Consider the following 6,000-nt stretch of genomic DNA (forward strand, 5'->3'; position numbering starts at 1 on the left):
TTGTGCTCTTGCACACTCCGTTTTAATGAGTAGTATGCTATAGTTTTCTTGAGTACAGATCCATAAGTTGAAAAGTTATTGAGAGTTGAAATTTTTTTGGGTCATGGTTTTGCTGTGAAATGGGGCCCTTATAACTCCCACAGTAAACAACCGATTATGCGTATGAAAGTTTGTGCTCTTACACACTCTGTTTTACTGAGTAGTATGCTATAGTTTTCTTGAGTACTGATCCAAAAGTTGAAAAGATATTGAGAGTTGAAATTTTTTTGGATCATGGTTTTGCTGTGAAATGGGGCCCTTATAACACCCACAGTAAACAACAGATTATTCGTATGAAAATTTGTGCTCTTACACACTCTGTTTTACTGAGTAGTATGCTATAGTTCTCTTGAGTACAGATCCATAAGTTGAAAAGATATTGAGAGTTGAAATTTTTTTGGATCATGGTTTTGCTGTGAAATGGGGCCCTTATGACTCCCACAGTATACAACCGATTATTCGTATGAAATTTTGTGCTCTTGCCCACTCTGTTTTACTGAGTAGTATGCTATAGTTTTCTTGAGTACAGATCCATATGTTGAAAAGTTATTGAGAGTTGAAATTTTTTTGGGTCATGGTTTTGCTGTGAAATGGGGCCCTTATAACTCCCACAGTAAACAACCGATTATGCGTATGAAAGTTTGTGCTCTTACACACTCTGTTTTACTGAGTAGTATTCTATAGTTTTCTTGAGTACTGATCCAAAATTTGAAAAGATATTGAGAGTTGAAATTTTTTTGGATCATGGTTTTGCTGTGAAATGGGGCCCTTATAACACCCACAGTAAACAACAGATTATTCGTATGAAAGTTTGTGCTCTTACACACTCTGTTTTACTGAGTAGTATGCTATAGTTTTCTTGAGTACAGATCCATAAGTTGAAAAGATATTGAGAGTTGAATTTTTTTTGGATCATGGTTTTGCTGTGAAATGGGGCCCTTATGACTCCCACAGTATACAACCGATTATTCGTATGAAATTTTGTGCTCTTACACACTCTGTTTTACTGAGTAGTATGCTATAGTTTTCTTGAGTACAGATCCATAAGTTGAAAAGATATTGAGAGTTGAAATTTTTTTGGGTCATGGTTTTGCTGTGAAATGGGGCCCTTATAACTCCCACAGTAAACAACCGATTATGCGTATGAAAGTTTGTGCTCTTACACACTCTGTATTACTGAGTAGTATGCTATAGTTTTCTTGAGTACTGATCCAAAAGTTGAAAAGATATTGAGAGTTGAAATTTTTTTGGATCATGGTTTTGCTGTGAAATGGGGCCCTTATAACACCCACAGTAAACAACAGATTATTCGTATGAAAGTTTGTGCTCTTACACACTCTGTTTTACTGAGTAGTATGCTATAGTTTTCTTGAGTACAGATCCATAAGTTGAAAAGATATTGAGAGTTGAAATTTTTTTGGGTCATGGTTTTGCTGTGAAATGGGGCCCTTATAACTCCCACAGTAAACAACCGATTATGCGTATGAAAGTTTGTGCTCTTACACACTCTGTTTTACTGAGTAGTATGCTATAGTTTTCTTGAGTACTGATCCAAAAGTTGAAAAGATATTGAGAGTTGAAATTTTTTTGGATCATGGTTTTGCTGTGAAATGGGGCCCTTATAACACCCACAGTAAACAACAGATTATTCGTATGAAAGTTTGTGCTCTTACACACTCTGTTTTACTGAGTAGTATGCTATAGTTTTCTTGAGTGCAGATCCATAAGTTGAAAAGATATTGAGAGTTGAAATTTTTTTGGATCATGGTTTTGCTGTGAAATGGGGCCCTTATGACTCCCACAGTATACAACCGATTATTCGTATGAAATTTTGTGCTCTTACACACTCTGTTTTACTGAGTAGTATGCTATAGTTTTCTTGAGTACAGATCCATAAGTTGAAAAGATATTGAGAGTTGAAATTTTTTTGGATCATGGTTTTGCTGTGAAATGGGGCCCTTATGACTCCCACAGTATACAACCGATTATTCGTATGAAATTTTGTGCTCTTACACACTCTGTTTTACTGAGTAGTATGCTATAGTTTTCTTGAGTACAGATCCATAAGTTGAAAAGATATTGAGAGTTGAAATTTTTTTGGGTCATGGTTTTGCTGTGAAATGGGGCCCTTATAACTCCCACAGTAAACAACCGATTATGCGTATGAAAGTTTGTGCTCTTACACACTCTGTTTTACTGAGTAGTATGCTATAGTTTTCTTGAGTACTGATCCAAAAGTTGAAAAGATATTGAGAGTTGAAATTTTTTTGGATCATGGTTTTGCTGTGAAATGGGGCCCTTATAACACCCACAGTAAACAACAGATTATTCGTATGAAAGTTTGTGCTCTTACACACTCTGTTTTACTGAGTAGTATGCTATAGTTTTCTTGAGTACATATCCATAAGTTGAAAAGATATTGAGAGTTGAAATTTTTTTGGGTCATGGTTGTGCTGTGAAATGGGGCCCTTATAACTCCCACAGTAAACAACCGATTATTCGTATAAAAGTTTGTGCTCTTACACACTCGGTTTTACTGAGTAGTATGCTATAGTTTTCTTGTGTACAGATCCATAAGTTGAAAAGATATTGAGAGTTGAAATTTTTTTGGGTCATGGTTGTGCTGTGAAATGGGGCCCTTATAACTCTCACAGTAAACAACCGATTATTCGTATGAAAGTTTGTACTCATACACAATCTGTTTTACTGAGTAGTATGCTACAGTTTTCTTGAGTACAGATCCATTAGTTGAAAAGATATTGAGAGTTAAAATTTTTTTGGGTCATGGTTTTGCTGTGAAATGGGGCCCTTATAACTCCCACAGTAAACATCCGATTATTCGTATGAAATTTTGTGCCCTTACACACTCTGTTTTACTGAGTAGTATGCTATAGTTTTCTTGAGTACTGATCCAAAAGTTGAAAAAATATTGAGAGTTGAAATTTTTTTCGGTCATGGTTTTGCTGTGAAATGGGGCCCTTATAACACCCACAGTAAAGAACAGATTATTCGTATGAAAGTTTGTGCTCTTACACACTCGGTTTTACTGAGTAGTATGCTATAGTTTTCTTGTGTACAGATCCATAAGTTGAAAAGATATTAAGAGTTGAAAGTTTTTTGGGTCATGGTTTTGCTGTGAAATGGGGCCCTTATAACACCCACAGTAAACCACAGATTATTCGTATGAAATTTTGTGCTCTTACACACTCTGTTTTACTGAGTAGTATGCTATAGTTTCCTTGAGTACAGATCCATTAGTTGAAAAGATATTAAGAGTTAAAAATTTTTTGGGTCATGGTTTTGCTGTGAAATGGGGCCCTTATAACTCCCACAGTAAACAACAGATTATTCGTATGAAATTTTGTGCTCTTACACACTTTGTTTTACTGTGTAATATGCTATAGTTTACTTGAGTACTGATCAATAAGTTGAGAAGATATTGAGAGTTGAAATTTTTTTGGGTCATGGTTGCGCTGTAAAATGGGGCCCTTATAACTCCTACAGTAAACATCCGATTATTCGTATGAAATTTTGTGCTTTTACACACCCTGTTTTACTGAGTAGTATGCTATAGTTTTCTTGAGTACAGATCCATAAGTTGAAAAGATATTGAGAGTTGAAATTTTTTTGGATCATGGTTTTGCTGTGAAAGGGGGCCCTTATGACTCCCACAGTAAACAACCGATTATTCGTATGAAAGTTTGTGCTCTTGCACACTCTGTTTTAATGAGTAGTATGCTATAGTTTTCTTGAGTACAGATCCATAAGTTGAAAAGATATTGAGAGTTGAAATTTTTTTGGATCATGGTTTTGCTGTGAAAGGGGGCCCTTATGACTCCCACAGTAAACAACCGATTATTCGTATGAAAGTTTGTGCTCTTGCACACTCTGTTTTAATGAGTAGTATGCTATAGTTTTCTTGAGTACAGATCCATAAGTTGAAAAGTTATTGAGAGTTGAAATTTTTTTGGGTCATGGTTTTGCTGTGAAATGGGGCCCTTATAACTCCCACAGTAAACAACCGATTATGCGTATGAAAGTTTGTGCTCTTACACACTCTGTTTTACTGAGTAGTATGCTATAGTTTTCTTGAGTACTGATCCAAAAGTTGAGAAGATATTGAGAGTTGAAATTTTTTTGGATCATGGTTTTGCTGTGAAATGGGGCCCTTATAACACCCACAGTAAACAACAGATTATTCGTATGAAAGTTTGTGCTCTTACACACTCTGTTTTACTGAGTAGTATGCTATAGTTTTCTTGAGTACAGATCCATAAGTTGAAAAGATATTGAGAGTTGAAATTTTTTTGGATCATGGTTTTGCTGTGAAATGGGGCCCTTATGACTCCCACAGTATACAACCGATTATTCGTATGAAATTTTGTGCTCTTGCCCACTCTGTTTTACTGAGTAGTATGCTATAGTTTTCTTGAGTACAGATCCATAAGTTGAAAAGATATTGAGAGTTGAAATTTTTTTGGATCATGGTTTTGCTGTGAAATGGGGCCCTTATAACTCCCACAGTATACAACCGATTATTCGTATGAAATTTTGTGCTCTTGCCCACTCTGTTTTACTGAGTAGTATGCTATAGTTTTCTTGAGTACAGATCCATATGTTGAAAAGTTATTGAGAGTTGAAATTTTTTTGGGTCATGGTTTTGCTGTGAAATGGGGCCCTTATAACTCCCACAGTAAACAACCGATTATGCGTATGAAAGTTTGTGCTCTTACACACTCTGTTTTACTGAGTAGTATGCTATAGTTTTCTTGAGTACTGATCCAAAAGTTGAAAAGATATTGAGAGTTGAAATTTTTTTGGATCATGGTTTTGCTGTGAAATGGGGCCCTTATAACACCCACAGTAAACAACAGATTATTCGTATGAAAGTTTGTTCTCTTACACACTCTGTTTTACTGAGTAGTATGCTATAGTTTTCTTGAGTACAGATCCATAAGTTGAAAAGATATTGAGAGTTGAAATTTTTTTGGGTCATGGTTTTGATGTGAAATGGGGCCCTTATAACTCCCACAGTAAACAACCGATTATGCGTATGAAAGTTTGTGCTCTTACACACTCTGTTTTACTGAGTAGTATGCTATAGTTTTCTTGAGTACAGATCCATAAGTTGAAAAGATATTGAGAGTTGAAATTTTTTTGGATCATGGTTTTGCTGTGAAATGGGGCCCTTATGACTCCCACAGTATACAACCGATTATTCGTATGAAATTTTGTGCTCTTGCCCACTCTGTTTTACTGAGTAGTATGCTATAGTTTTCTTGTGTACAGATCCATAAGTTGAAAAGATATTGAGAGTTGAAAGTTTTTTGGGTCATGGTTTTGCTGTGAAATGGGGCCCTTATAACACCCACAGTAAACCACAGATTATTCGTATGAAATTTTGTGCTCTTACACACTCTGTTTTACTGAGTAGTATGCTATAGTTTCCTTGAGTACAGATCCATTAGTTGAAAAGATATTAAGAGTTAAAAATTTTTTGGGTCATGGTTTTGCTGTGAAATGGGGCCCTTATAACTCCCACAGTAAACAACAGATTATTCGTATGAAATTTTGTGCTCTTACACACTTTGTTTTACTGAGTAATATGCTATAGTTTACTTGAGTACTGATCAATAAGTTGAGAAGATATTGAGAGTTGAAATTTTTTTGGGTCATGGTTGCGCTGTAAAATGGGGCCCTTATAACTCCCACAGTAAACATCCGATTATTCGTATGAAATTTTGTGCTTTTACACACCCTGTTTTACTGAGTAGTATGCTATAGTTTTCTTGAGTACAGATCCATAAGTTGAAAAGATATTGAGAGTTGAAATTTTTTTGGGTCATGGTTTTGCTGTGAAATGGGGCCCTTATAACTCCCACAGTAAACAACCGATTATGCGCATGAAAGTTTGTGCTCTTACACACTCTGTTTTACTGAGTAGTATGCTATAGTTTTCTT

The sequence above is a fragment of the Rhodnius prolixus genome, unplaced genomic scaffold, assembly GCF_049639745.1.
Source record: "Rhodnius prolixus isolate KJV_2025 unplaced genomic scaffold, Rpr scaffold_3, whole genome shotgun sequence".
Taxonomy (NCBI): Eukaryota; Metazoa; Arthropoda; class Insecta; order Hemiptera; family Reduviidae; genus Rhodnius; species Rhodnius prolixus.